The following is a 15,773-nucleotide window of genomic DNA, read 5'->3' on the forward strand; positions in this document are numbered from 1 at the left end:
TGGATTTACCCTCAGTATGTGTTCAGATTAGTAAGGGAGGTGTTTCCTTCTAGCACAATGTCCTGCATTTTCTCCAGTAAGTGATCTCCCATCAAAGAATTTGACAGCTTCCCCTGTGAACACTGAAGAGAGAAAAAATGCTGTATAGAAAGAACAAAAGCATAAATATCCTGCTTTCATTAAATCCATCCATTTCTGCTTAGAGATTTCTGTTTAAATAAGTCCTTTTAGAAAGCCTGCTATAAAATGAAATGATTTAACTTCAGGTATCTTGCAGTAACTCAACGCTAACATGACAGTTCTCTCCTCTCCAGCACCAATTCAAAACCCCGCTTCTCCTTTTCAACCCTGGTCAGAGAAGCATTTTCTCTGAGCGCTTCTGTGAAATGCTGTCAGCATCTCCCTGAGAGTGCAGTAGAGAATAAAGTAAGAAGCAGAGCAGATGGTAAAAGATGGAGCCTCAGTAAAGATGCTTTGTTAGCACAGTGCAGGAATCAAGAGAGAGAGATGAATCTCACAATTGCCAGGAGGTATAGTAATACCTCTCTGTAGGATTCAAGGAGTTTACTCTGACAGGGCACAGTACAACTCCTAAGTACCACAGGCTGCCTCCAGCTTCAGTTCTCTATGTTTCCTGACTGCAGTTCTATTCCCTTCTCTGTCCCACTTCACAACTCAGCACCCTGGCTTGAGCCCTGACTCAGTCACCTCTTAGCACTGTTCCTTGCACTGCTCTCTGTAGCAATCTGACAATATTTATCCACAGAATATATGCCTTTATTACTCATTCTCTACTTCCGAGGAACAGTGCAGAGAGCAAAAATCTTTGTAAGCAGGAAACAAACAGTAAATTCCCTCTATTTTTGCTCTAATATGGCTTTGACATTGTTTTACATAGGATTGCCACTGAAAAATCAGAAAAAGTCTACTGGTTCTACAAAATACAATTCAAAAAATGAATTAATGTGGTTACAGGTCTCAAAGAAGGCAGTTCTGATGGAAGAATTCACAATTTTCAGAAACATAGGAAATAAGAATCACAGTCGTGGGTGCAGTCAGAACAGAAATAATTAGGTTTAAATTATGATAACAATAATAAGATAATAGAAGACCCTTCCATACAGAAGAGATTCAAAAGTATTGAGTAGACTGTGAACTTAAAATTAGGTGAGCATTTTCTTGCACATACATTTAGTGTTGTTCCTTGGGTCATGAAAAGGTCTAGATAACTTCTTCAGTTCCCTTGCAGTCTTGTTTTACAGGATTAAGTAACCTATTTGTTATCTTCTGTGAATTGGAGTAAGATCATCTCAGAAAGCCATATTCATTAATTTCCAATTATCTGATGTATTTCAGATTGGCATATTCTGGAAACTCATATGCATTCTAGGACAGAAAGCAGATAAGCAGATAAAGGAATTAAATGTGCAGTTTAATTATTACCACTTGGTTAACTCTAAAAGAATAAGACATTGACTGTCCAGGTAGTAGGTCTAATTAAAATCCCTGCAAATAAAATATTGTGCTTTTCTGCTTTTTTGACCTATACACTTCTAGAGCTATATAGACTCCTAAGGTATTCCTCTCTCAAATGCTGCCCCAGTATGCTCCAGTGACATTTTTAAATAGTGATAAGTATGTGGACTTAGGTAAACAAAGTTAAAAATTAAAAAAAATAAATAAATTTAAAGACCAGCTGTTGTGGCTTTGCCGAAAGAGATTCATATGAAAAAATAGTATTTTCAAAGTTGAAGACATCAAAATATTAGTTAGAACTGTTCTTCCATTGTTGTAAAAAACCCCCGAAAAACTTTGAAATAAACTCAAGCCTGTTTAGTTTCATGTGTAAAGAAAGATCTGAAACAGCCATTGTTTTCCACCTAAAAGGCCTATGTAAAGCAGGGCTTAGGATGATAGTTTAGGTATTTACCTTAATTCCTGTAAATACTATGATGGATCTCTGAATAGTAATCTAAGTCACCCAAGTTAGACATCTGTCCTTCTCTGCTGACTGCGCAATGAAAACTGTTATGTGCTCTTATTTAGGAATCAACCTGCCTCATCCTGGCTTGAGACTGATGTCCACTAGAGAATGGCTGGCTATGACCTGGAAGTTTTTTCTGTGGCTGATTGTTCTGAGTACTGAAAAATAAATAGGAAGATATATTATCCCAAATTCTGCATTATGACTTAATTCCAAGGACGAAGAGGATAAACTTTGATAAAAGAAATAAAAAATATTAAAGGGAAATGTCTGGACTAAATTTTAATTTCATAATCTGCTCTATGCAAGGACAGAGACACAGAAACAGTACAGAATCTTTAGCTGATTTAGCTGATGTATTTTGAAGGGTTTTTTTCTGCTGGAATAGTTCTTCTGTGTATCAAATATTCATTAATTACATTTGGAAAATCTCTGAAGATGTAGAAAATGAGTATTTTTTCCTAGCTTTATATGCAGAAAACAAAAGAAAAGAATTTAAGATGTGGTTTTCAAAGCAATAGCATTAAGACTCAAAAGATCTTAGTTTTGGTACCTGTGTTCAGATTATTTTCTCTTTGCTGAGATATTTAACTTCATTTGATGAAAAAAAACACTGATAATGCTTATAACTAGTAATTTTAACATTGCTATTGTATGATTGCTAACAAGCTAATTTATTCCAATCTTCCTTGGAACACAGTATCCACAAAACAAAGAGAAGTAAACCTTGCTGCAGTCACATCTTACGTGAAGTAGTTTGATCTGCTTCATAGGGCTCCTCCATTTTACAGTTATTGATTACTGCTACCATCTTTCAAAACATCTGCTTTACAAGTCTTTGAAGCACAGAACACAGGAAGTGTAAAAATATGCAGTTAGTTTGAAAAAGTTTTAATTAAATTATTAAAACTCTTCTGCCATATTTTACAGTGCAAATTACAGACTTTATTTTTTTCCAAATCAGTAAAGTCGTTGGCAACTTCAACCTCACTTCTTTGGTGCTAAGTGGCAATTAAGCCATTTTACACATAACCTGAATCAAAGACCATTTTTCATGAGTGGTCAGTTATGTCTCCTGTCAGTCATCACATTGAGAAGATCAGGGGTAAAACTGCAGAGTGACAAAGATTTCCTACCTATTCCTTTTACAGCAATGTAAGTGTATGATTAGGTTAAATCTCCAGTAGAAAAGGAGTAAAAACACTAATGATGTCAAAGGACTCCAACAATATCTTCAGGTAAAGAAAGGCCTGTGGCTGCACTGCCTTGGAAAAATTAATTCTCTGACCACATTTACTTGGCACAAGGAGAGTATGTACTTTAAGATTATTGTATTTCTTTTTCTTTGTGCCTTTGGATATCAATTTGGATATCTTTACTCTCCCGAACATGTATTCATCAGATTCTGATCTTCTATTCTTTGCACATGAGCTATAATTTTATTCAGTTTGAAATTTTTCAGAAACATTGGAAAGCATATCACACAGGCCAACTTTTTAGATACTTAAGTTAGAAGGTCAGTCGTCTTAAGCTCCCTGGATCAGCAAAAGAGAGGTAGTTTTCTTTAGAGAGTACTTTCATCATAATGTGCATACTTGAGAGGATCTTAATGTATATGATTCAGATCACCCTCTGGAGGGACCGCTGTCTCTCTCCTGACCGTGCAGAGTGACTCTGCAGCCTGGTTGTCCCAGACATCTAAGTGTGGCTGTAATTTCACCCTTCTATCCAGCTGTCTCATTGTACAGCTTTTTCTGTTAACCCTACTCCTCAGAAATCTTGCAATTTGTTTTCCTGGCATCGCTTGTTCATCTGTACACTAGAGAAAGAAGGCTTAAATAAACTCGTCTACACACAGACCAACCTAACAGCCTGTTGATACTAAAGGGTCAGTCCACCTTTGCAAGCTCCTGGCCATGCAGTTCTTCATAGTGATGGACCCAACACATCACACTACAGAATTCTGCTAGCTTAGCATCCTATTGGATTGGCACATAGAATGACATTGAAAGAGTAAGCATCATTTATGCATGGGAAGGTGCAGTCCCTTTGAAGTCGGGCAAGCAGAACTTCTGCCTTAGAGGGAATAAGCTGTTAAATCATTTTGGCCTATTTTGTTTGCCTGTCATGATAAATACAAATGATCAGTTCGTTTAATAATCCCATTGAGTTAAATTAATTCATCAGTTATAACAATGACTTGAAGAAGGGAAGACTACATTTACACTCAAAATATAAAATACATTTCCTAAAACCACACGAGAAATTTTGTGCTGAAGTTGTAAAGTAGAATAAGGTCTTTGTATTTGCCTGACATCTCTGCATTCTTACTTACAGCTCTAATACACTGTCTCCTAGGAGTCCCTTCCTCAACTGCTCTTCATCCCCCACAGCTCCTGGGTCCAGTTCTGGAACATGTACATGGCTGGTTGACTGGCCAAAAAAATACAGCATTGGGCTCACATTAAATAAGGGACAGTAATTAGGGGGTTTATTTTTTCTTCCTTTTTATATGTGGAACACTGTACTGGGTCTGGCTGAGCTGCAGGAAATGCTCTTCATAGCAGCCCACAAGGTGCTGTGTTTTGGATTTGTGACCAAAACTGGACCAAAACTTTGCTGAATGTGTTTGAAACTGTTGCACAGATTCAAAGTTACCAATGTGGAGGATAAAATAAAAGGTTTGTTCCTAATGATAAAACTTAAAATTAATATCTTCACAGATAGTATGAACAAGTTTATACAAATTCCATTCCTCTGAACACATGTAAAGAAATAAAACTTTAATTATCTATTTGCAGTTTTAGAGAGACTGAGAGCTATAATAATAATAATAATAAATAAAAATTCTACAGCTCAGCCAGTTCTTTTCCTAACATACTAAGCGTTTATCTGGCACTTTCAGATACAAAGAACAATAGTCTATTCTTGTGTGTTATGTTTGCATTTGTACAGCATCTGAAGCTGCACTTGCTGACCATCTTGAGCTAACATTATTTACTACTTTCGTAAGAGTCTTCTTTACTTTGGAAAAGAAAATAAAACTGATAACAGACTTTTTCTTTATTATAAAGTTCCAAACAAACATGACTGCAGCTTTAGAAGTTAAAGCATTTTTCCTGTAAGTAATCTAAATTCTAGATAAGCTTTTGAAGTCAAGAGTTTCTAAAATATGTTTTCCTTTTTTTTTACTACTGTTTTGGCATCTGTGTTACAAGTTATACAGTCTTACACTATGTTGACTGGTATAATATGGCAAATGGGAAATACCTGCAGTACGATAAAATACTCTTATTTTGTTTGCAAATAACTGTCTGCAAATTGCCATATTTTTTAGTGGAATTAACAAGTTACTGGAATGGTTCACAGAAGACCAAAAAGTCCAGATGTGCCAAGGTATGCATGCAAGTTAATATTCTTCAAGCATACCACTAAGAGAAAACAAACCAGACAGGAAGTTTTTATCAGGTAATATGATCAACTCAAGCCCCTGTGTGAGAACATCAATTACAAATGTAACTTGTTAAAACTGTTAAAAAAAGCTTTTTCTCCACATAAATGGAGAAAAGGCATGTATACAGTATGCACATTGGAAGTGAAAATCACATGTTACTACTTGAACTACATGTGGTCCGGCATCAATAGACAAACAAGTCACTCTACCTTCTTTTTTTTCTGCTTCAGGTCGCTAATGGTTGGAATAGGGGAATCCTATGCTGAGATTCAGTTGAAATCACCATTGTGATTACAATAACCATAAGGCAATGAATAAAATTAGTACTATCTTCATATATGTAACACTTTGAACTATCAATTTGGAGCAATCAGAAGAAAATTTTTTTTCTGTGACAGAAAAAAAATCCCATACATTTTCAGCACCCTGTTTAATGCTTGATGTACACTAGAGTTCCTCTTATTTACGAAGCAAGGCATTAGCAGAGTCCAAGCCCTCAAACTCAAGATCTCTAAATGTCATACACTACTGTTTTAGCTAAAATAAGTACCTTTTAACACATATTGTATCATTCATCACTCTCCTTTAATCTCAACACTAAACTGAGAATGCATGGTTTGTTTTGGAAAAAGAAAAACCCAAAGTAATACATGAAATTTTTTACCAATTCCCAATGTGCAAGCTTTACAGAGTTATTCTGAATGCACAAGCCTTGAGAACAGAACTTTAAACAACATTTCCATAATATTCACTTCTGTGCTTCTGTTCTTATTATGAATAAAACAGCATGACAACATCTTTCAGAATTAGTTCATTATAAATACTTTATATAAGACTGAAATGTAAACAAAAGTATATTTATATAGAAATAATTGATTCATTACTTCTTGTCACATCAGTCAATAATATGAAAGGCTAAAAAATAAGAAAAATAAGAGCTCCATAGAAGTCTCATTTGAAAATGTGTATTCCATGATATAACTGTTACAAAAGTTATTCAGCTACAGTAACTGAAGGCATATGCTGTCAATTATACACAAATTTCATTCACCCAAAATGCTATTCTTTCTCTGTTTTCACACACACACTCACCCCTCCTGAAATAAGCTGTGACAAAGCACTAAGTGAGCCAGAATTTTCATCTAATTCTGTACAGGATTTTCTGTAGTTTTTCTTTAAACCTAGTACCCCTGGGCTGACAAACAGTAATTTCTGGAGAAAGGTTTTATTACCACAGAGACCAGAACCTGGGACTTCTCCAACAAGACAACTCAGAACTGAGACTGATGCAGAAATATGTTGATAACCATGCAGAACCTATCCTGTCTCTCAGGACTGCTGGTGTACAACTCCATGGCTTAGTATGTTGCAATGATTTGTACAGTCTCCTCTGGATCCCTCTCTCATTCTCTATTACTTCTGAAGATTAGACTCTCGAGTCTGCTGCTCTCTTCTTGCATTGTACATCTTTTTCTTCCTTTCTTTTGTTTTCCCTATTTGTGAGACCCCAGCTGGAGTGCCGCTGCCAGCCCTGGGGGCCGTAATATAAAAAGGACATGGACCTGCATGAGTGAATCCACAGGAGGCCACAAAGATGGTCAGAGGGCTGGAGCACCTCTCCACGGAAGACAGGCTGAGAGCTGGGGTTGTTCAGCCTGGAGAAGAAAAGGTTCTGGGGAGACCTCAGAGGACTTTCGAGTACCTAAAGGAGGGCTACAAGACAGCTGGAGAGGGACATTTTACAAGGACATTTCATGACAGGACAAGGGGGAACAGCTTTAAACTGAAAGAGGTTTAAAACAGATATTAGTAAGACATTCTTTACTGTAAGGGTGGTTGGGCACTGGAACAGGTTGCCCAGAGAGGTTTTGCATACCTCATCCCTGGAAGTGTTCAAGGCTAGGCTGGATGGAGCTTCAAGCAATCTGGTTTAGTGGAAGGGGTCCCTGCTCATGGCAAAGGGTTGGAACTAGTTCATTTTTAGGGTCCCTTCCAACCCAAACCATTCTATGATATATTCCAAAAACTTCTTTGCTGAGTATACAATTAGTGTTATGAGACGCATGGTCTTGTGGGAGACACAGTAAATAATTGTTGCTTTCTACTTTTCTGGTCTGTAAGTGGGATATATACATATATTCCACTTAAATATACATATATATGTCTATACATGTAATTACATCATATACAATATGTATACATTATCAAATATCAAATGGCCTGTAAAATGAGACAGGAGAATATCTGCTAGATAAATTAATGAATTTTAGATAAAAGCTAAACAATTATGTGAAGATTTAGGAAGGTTTAAAACCATTGACATTTATAGCATGAGAACTTTATCTTGCTTCAGTTTCTTTGGTTTACTAAGCTTCCCTTCATCTCTATTTACCCCCTTAACCATCATAAAAATGGTCTTAATGAGGTAGAATGGAACAGATAAAGTATACCTGCACTCAGCTTCTAGAAAAATCTAGTAGAAAGCTAGAAATCTATTTCTCAAAAGTGGGGAATTTATTTTACTTTCCTATTACCCTATGTTTTAAACTTTTCTTTGCTACTAATGTGCTTCCTCTGATTATGTTTTTTGTTGTATTATTAATCTTACTAGTCAGCTGTTGAAAAGTTGACATATAACTTGGGTTGCAATGGACTTCAAGACTTCAAAGTGCTTCTTGGGAATGGATCCAGACTCAATCTTTTTACTTCCACTGAAAAAATCCCAGATCACAGTTCTGCATAACAACACTCACTGTGTTTTCTGTTGGTGATGGAAACCACTTTTACACACAGTATAAAATTGTACACCTGAGCTGGCATGACTGTTTTTTAAGAGATTAAGTATATTAATCAATATATTAATTAATAATATAAATACTAATATATAATATTAATATATAATTAATAATATTAATTAAGCATTATGACTGTGCATTTCAGTGAAAAATAAACCCACTTCCAAACTTTTAAAATTTTAAGGCTTTAAAACTTTAGTGGTTTCCTCAAGACAACAACCAAACTAGAAATTTATCACAGACCATCATGAAAACAGAAGTACGACCACAAAATATAACATTTCCTTAACTATTTGTGCATGCCAGTACTTGCTTGGTAAAAAAACCTCACAGTTACTGTGAATCTAAATTAGTGAAAATAATTAATTTTTTATAATCCTGGACTGCTAATGTTTTCAAAATTAGGATGAACATCTCTATTAATGCATTACATGCAAGTGTCACTCTTAAATAACAAAAACCTCTTACAAATAAAAACCACATTTTAAATTTATTGTATTAGAAGAATATTAGAAAAAGCCTAAGTAGAAAATTATATTTCTAATTTTAATTAGAAAAATTAGAAGTAGGAGAAGAATAATTTTTACAATTAATTGCAAGGATAGAATTAAATGTAGTTCAGGAAAACTGAAAATTTTCCATTTTCCTACAGATTGTTATTCTGTAGAAGTAAAAATTTACTGTCTACAGAGTACAGCTATACTTTATGGATGTGTAACAAAAACATACAGCAGGAATTTGCAGTGTGGTTAGAGCATGGCCAGACACCAATATCTTGAGTTACTCGATACCTTAAAGATACTGTGACATGAAAATGGGGCAGGTAATGGAAGCAGGGAATATACAGTAAATAAATATGCAATAAGATACTTGCTATTCTTCGGCAGTGGAAATAGTTACATTTTCTTTCCAGGGCAAAATAGTCTTTGTTTTTCCTTAATGGTTGCAGGCACTTAACGTTAAAGTCCTCCTAGACATCTTTTTCATCAAGAGAGGGGAAAAAGAAACACCTTCGGAACATGATTCGGGTGTTAGAATTGAGTGGTTCTCTGTATTTCGCCATCAACTACGAAAACAAACTACAGCAACTCTTCCTGGCTTAGCCATTTCAGTTCAGTGCCTGTGGGGTGAACGCAGTTGTATCTATGCTGAACACATAAAGTAATGTTCATGTTTTTAACTTTTTCAGGGCTGTTATAGCACATGCATCTTCCTGATCTTCAAAGGAATAGAATGAAAGTAAGTTAAAACATTTCTCAGGGAAAGCATAAGGGTTGTAAGAGTGTCAATAAAAAACTAATTTGGTCTACAGAATTTTTATTACAAGTTGCCCATCACAAAATGTCCTGAAACAATGAAAAAACTAGTTTCTCTACATATAAATAGCAAAATATGGAACCCCATTTATACTACCAGATGCATGCAAGATTACCCGAAGTGAGGATGCACAGGACTCTATTAACCTGTATCAGCAATATTGTGCTCCCAATTCAACAGATGTCTCCTGGAAGCTCAGCATCACTGAATGCATCTCAAAAGCACAGTAGGATCTATGTGCAGGGAACTGACCAATATTTTTTCAATGTAGCCTGAGAAACAACAGCAGTAGTTTGACAGTAGCATTGTTGGTGTCTCAGCTATATCTGTTAACTTAGTGATGCTATTACCAAAATGAGAGCTACCTCACTCCTTCTTTGCTGTTTGCCAGCTGTCTGGAGAGTCTGCACCAACAAAAAACTTCTTTTTTTTCCCTCCCTTTTTTCAGATAAAATGCCAAAAATTCCTCTGCCTTTTCTCCACAATCCTAAATTAGTCCACTGCTCATATATATGTATAGGTCTTCTGCACACTGAAGTCTTTATTATGGTTCCACTACAACCCTCAGTCTCACCATTAATTGTGACAAAAATCTGAAAAATTCTGTTTATCCAGACAAAAATTAAAAATGGTCAGGTGTAATGCTTTTAATCTCATTATAGCAGCAATCCTCATCTTCAGTATTGCAACAGCTACGGAGTTTCTGAACTACTTTGATTTTTTGCATGCTGTAGAAGTTAATTAGTATTATGACCATTTAAGTCTTAAAAAAAGCATCAAATGGTAAGACTCAATCATTACTGTCTTCATCTAACCCAAAAACTCCAGTAAATCAGAATATTTACTTAATATTACTATTATTTATAAAAATCCAGTGTTATCCTTTATAGTTTCATAAAGCTGTTATACTATCACTAAAAGGTAAATATACAAAAGCTGTATCTCATAAATGACAAAAAGCATACCACCAAATTACAGCAAATGACATCACTGTAAAGTCTACAGACTGAAAAAACGCAGATGAACAATCAAGCCAAAGAAATCAAGGATAGAGGAAAATATGAAGTACTGATTTACAACCTGTTAAGAAACGATAATGAATGCTGGCACAATCCATGAACAGGACATTCTAGATTCATTGTGAAGACTTATTTCAGGGACCCCTGCCAACAAAAACAAGTATTGCGGGCCTCAGCAATCTCTAGACTTCTTCCAATAAAGAGACATAATCAATCAATGATATTATATTTCTGAGGGATTTGTTCCTGTTTTTAAATAAATTCTATTAATAAATTCATTCTTTGGTTTTCCATGAAGTCAAGACAAGAAAAAAGATCTCCATGAAAGACAGAATGAGAGAGGAAAAGGTGATTTTTCAGGAAAGAAAAACTGCATACTGGATTACTGGGTTTGGACAAGAGAACTGTGTTATCTAAAGTGATTTTGTGTCTTGCAATGCATATGCTGCAGTTAACAAGCTGTAATTCAGAAAAGCAAACACATAAATTGCTGGTTGGATTAAAACAGTAAATTTCCTTGCTACATTACCATTTGATATGAAACTGATTCTAAACCATGGCTTGCAAAAAACCAAAAACAATTTCCTGCAAATTACAATGTTTTAACTATCAGCTACATTCTGAGAACTCCTTATTTCAATTTTACCTAAAGTATAATACGCAGTTTGTGTTCATGCAACAAATAATGAAACACATTCAATTCTACTTTGAAGTTTCATTACTCCACTCTATGTTGACAGGAGTTAAAATAAAAAGATGAGAAAAAGAGGAGCCTGAATCTTCTAATATATATGATCTCTCTGTTTTCTCTAAAGGCTGTGGAAGACCTATTTATTCTTCTATATTTTAGCTTAATTTCCATAGCATCACAATGTGATAAATGCTGAATTAAAGATGAAATCCCTCAGGAGTGGTTCACATCTCTTGGGTGTCTGGTGTACCATCTTGATTTATTGTAGCTTTGACAAACTATATCCATGCCTGTAATTATTGTTAAAGAGATTTCTGAAGAAACTTTTCTCTGATATATACTATGTTCTTTAGAAAGATCATAGAGTTCTACATTTCTTCTGGCTGCTGAGAAATATGACACTGTTCTCCGAGACTTAGTGTTATAGGTTAGAAATCCGAGAAGGGGAATTTTTTTCTTCTCCCTGCCCCCCACTGTAGGAGAGACTGAGTTTGAATGGAAGGGGGAAAGGGAGTCATTTAGCCTTACAAAAGAACTGGCTGGCCAGGCTGCATTCCTAGCTAACGGCCCATCAGAGGCTGGGGGGAGAGGGGAGGAGTTTTGGGAGGGGGTTGCTGGCTCTGCTCGGGGGCAGAGAGGCAGACGGCTGAGTTCTCTCTCTGAGACGGAGATGAGGGGTCTGCGTGCGGGGATTTGGAGAGAAGGCCTGGAAGTCTGTCTTTCTGGCTTCTCGTCCTGGTCAGCTCTGACTGCTGGCCTCAACTTGCCTGCGAGTTGTCTTTTGTCTCCAGCCCGGACCTGCTGCGTTTTCATCGGAGAGTCTCTGTGCTCGCTGGGAGAAAAGGAGGAGCTTTGGGGCGCTGTCATCTGAGAACAACAGTGAGTCCTGTTTGGGTTAACTGCTTTCCTTTCCCCTTCCTTCCATTGGGGGAAGGGCCCCCCATCTTCTTTTCGGCTTCTCCCACGACCCGAGACCACCCCCCAGACCCCTCTCCCCGTGTGGTGACCGCCAGAGCCCAACAGCGCCCCCTGCAGGCCACAACAGAGCACTGCAGGCTCTGCACCTCCAGTGACCCAACAGCACCCCCTGCAGGCCACGATTAGGACTGCTCTAAAAGAGAAGTATTCAGACCTTTTTCTTTTGTTTGAAGGGGACTTTTGGGTATAGGACTATTGTCTAGTTTGTTTTGGGGTTTTTTTTTGGTGTGTTCTGTCACTGTTCTTGCCAACATACATATATCTTTTAATACAGGGTTGTTATTTCTTCTGTTTTTTCCACACTTCCTCAATTAAAGCCCCTTAATTTTGAGTTTACAATTGCTGAGAGAGAGAAGTTTGGTCTATCTCGTGGCTCATCCTCTTTAGCAAACGTTCCAGTCTCTTCAAACTGAGACACTTAGTTAATGTTCTGTGCTGAACACATACATTACAGCTTATTGCTATAAAGGTTTTGAAAATGGACAGAACTGAATTGATCAATATCCTTACTTTAAAAAAAAAATTTGAATACACATAAATTTGAAAATGTAGCAAATTATTTATTTGATAGCACTTTGCAAAGAGTTCAATTACATATTACATTGGACTCCTTGAAATATACCTAACACAGTACGAAGTCACAACTGTTGCTAGTCAGGTAGAGTCAGCAACAGCAATAGCAAAAGTGGGTTCCTAAAGGTAGAAGCAGTACTGCTCAAGTGATTTAACAGCTAAAGATTAAACCTTTAAACAGTGATAATTGAAAATTGCAAGACTGCAGTTAGAGAACTAAAACCTCAGTATAACTGATATAAAAAGAAACAATAATGCTACTGCTGTGAATCTATGCAATACATTACAAGTTATACCATGTGTCACCCAAAGTAAGCTCAACGTGAACATTTCAGGAATACTGAGCATTTTGCTAAGAAATACACTAGCTAAGAAACAAATAACCGTGCCAGATAATACTTAGTGTTTTAAACTGGGATAGAAATTGTTCCACGGAGGAAATTAGATGTAGTGTTAATGTTCCTAGAAAATCAGGAGAACAAGCTGATATTGATAAGCATCAGGTAAGCTGTCTATGTGGACAACATCTATTTATTTGGAGTGCTTTACAGTAGTGATTTTCAAATTATAAGCTATACAACACAGAATTCCATAACTATTGATTACTTCAAAGATTCCACAAGACACTGTGGAGAAAATCACACTGAGTAAAGAAATTTTCATATATGCAAAAATGCATATGTAATAAACACAACATTTCTAAAAGCAACCTTAAATCCAATAAATACAGTTAGCTGTTCAATATTTTCTGCAAATAAAATGGGGAAAATGTTACATTCAGAAGTGTAGCCTTTCTTGAATTACTTATAAAAATACCCTCAATTCTCCAAAAAGTTCCACTACCAAAAGGAACTTTAATTTTCATGGATAAATGTTTGACACATTTATCTTGAATAGTAAATATTTTATGCTTCGAGTCTAAATAGTCTCAAATTGAGCACCTACAGAGTTTGATCCTGTGTTAAAATCACTATGACAGCCAGTATCTCACAATATGGACTGAGATCAATCCCTAGAAAATTACTACATTTCTGTCAATTACATTTTGAGAAGTGAAGGAAAAACTATCTCCTTGTTCAAAACTTCTTCCTTATGAAAGAATTAAAGAAAAAATGAAAATTTATGTTCTGACAGGAAACTCTGAGGGTCACCCAGTCCAATTCCCTACTAAAAGTATTTAGATCAGATTGTTAAGGTCTGTATCCAGTACTGTCTTGAATATGTTCAAAGATGGGCAACTTGTTCCAGCATTTAACTGCCCTCATGGAATTAGTTAATCTAATTGGAATTTCCCACATTTCAACTTGCATCTGTTGTTTCTCATCCTGTTGCTGTGCACCTCCACATAGTCTTGTTTCATCTTCACTATATGCTCCAACTGGGTAGTCGTACAGCAATAAGGTCTCCTACTTGCTTTCTCTTAAAGCTCAGCAGGTCCAGCCTTCTCAGTCCTTCCTTATACATAAAGTGATCCTATCCCCCTCTTCTGCAGAGCTTCTTCCTTGACAGTCAGCTCAGCCCCCAGCCTATACTGTTGAAAAGGAATGCCCCATCCTTGATGCAAGACTTTGCAACTGCTCTTATTGATCTTCATGACACTGCTGTTAATCAATTCCTCCAACTAGTCCAGGTCACTCTGATGGAAGATCAGCTGCTGCTCCCTGGCACTATCAATCAGATATTGTCCACTTACCAAATGTGTACTCCATTCCTTCATCCAAATCATTAAAACAGACATTTAATTGTGTTGGTTTCAGAACTGCTGAGTGATGCTCCTGGTTACTGGACACCAGATGGATTTTGCAATAGCAATTACACCTCTTTCATTCCGGCAGGCCAGCCAGCTGTCCACCCACCTTACTTTTCACCTATTTAGACCATATCTTTCCAATTCAGTCAAAGAGAGATTATGTGAGACTATATCAAGGGCCTTGCTAGTGTCAAGATATATAACATCCACTGCTTTTCCCTCGTCCACGGTGTCGGTTACCCCACAGAAAGCAATGGTTTTCGTCAGGCATGATTTACCCTTAGTAAATCTCTGATGGCTGTTTTCAATCACCTTCTTCGTATTCATACATAAAAAGACTTATTGTACAATCTTCCTGACCTTTCCAGGGATTGAAGTGAGGCTGACAGTTTGTTTGATTCTTCTCAGTGCCCCTATTGAAAATGAAAGTGGGTTTTGCCTTTTTTCAGTCATCAGGAACCTTCCACAGCTGCCATAAGCTTTTGAAGATGGTAGAATGCAGTCTCACAACGACACCAAACAGCTTCTTTACACTATCAGAAGTGCACCTCATGTCATACCATGGACTTATATGTGTCTGTTTGACTTAAATGATCCCTGTGACTTTACTATAGGTACCACCTCACTCCCACACTCTCTATCAGGAGTCTCAGGGACCTGGGAAGCATGAGGGCAAACCTTAACTGTGAAAACTGAACCAAAAATGCAATCATAAGGCACTGTCAACATGAGTTCACAAAGTGCAAGTCCCGTTTAACTAATTTAATAAAGTCATCTATATAGTGGATGAAGCGAAGGCAGTGGATGCAGTTTTTCTGATTTTATTAAGGTTTTTGATACTACCCTCACAGCATCCTTCTGTACAAGTTGTCCTGTGAGATGAACAGGTTCATGGCACACTGGGTGAAGAACTGGTTGGATAGAAGAGTTTATTAGGTTCACAGTACACTCCATGAACTGGCTGAAGGGCGGAGCTCAAAGGGTTACAGTGAGTGGGGCTACATCTGCCTGGTGACTTGTCACCAGCAGTATTCCTCAGCATTTAGTTCTAGAGTCACTTATGTTCAGTATATTTGTCAATTATCTGGATGCAGGAGTTTAATGCACCATTAGCAAGTTTGCTGATGATTCCAAACTGCAAGGTGCAGAGAGATCTAGATAGACTGAAGCATTGGGTAATGATTAATGGCATGAAATTTAACAAGTCGAAAT

At 36.8% G+C, this 15,773-nt stretch overlaps 1 protein-coding gene across 5 annotated transcripts in view; it reads right to left on the reverse strand.

Moving 5' to 3' along the window:
* Window positions 1-15,773, reverse strand: part of CSMD1 (CUB and Sushi multiple domains 1) — a 1,127,710-nt gene that overhangs the window by 714,396 nt on the left and 397,541 nt on the right. Inside the window, exon 1 of one of the 5 annotated variants that reach the window (XM_027690131.1) lies at window positions 10-39. The exons of the other annotated variants lie outside the window; for them this stretch is intronic. The gene's annotated coding sequence lies outside the window, so the exon portion shown is untranslated. Of the gene's footprint in view, window positions 1-9; window positions 40-15,773 lie in introns of those variants that run through there. 5 annotated transcript variants of the gene reach the window in all.

Source organism: Neopelma chrysocephalum, unplaced genomic scaffold, assembly GCF_003984885.1.
Source record: "Neopelma chrysocephalum unplaced genomic scaffold, ASM398488v2 Primary Assembly neopelma1_80b, whole genome shotgun sequence".
NCBI lineage: Eukaryota > Metazoa > Chordata > Aves > Passeriformes > Pipridae > Neopelma > Neopelma chrysocephalum.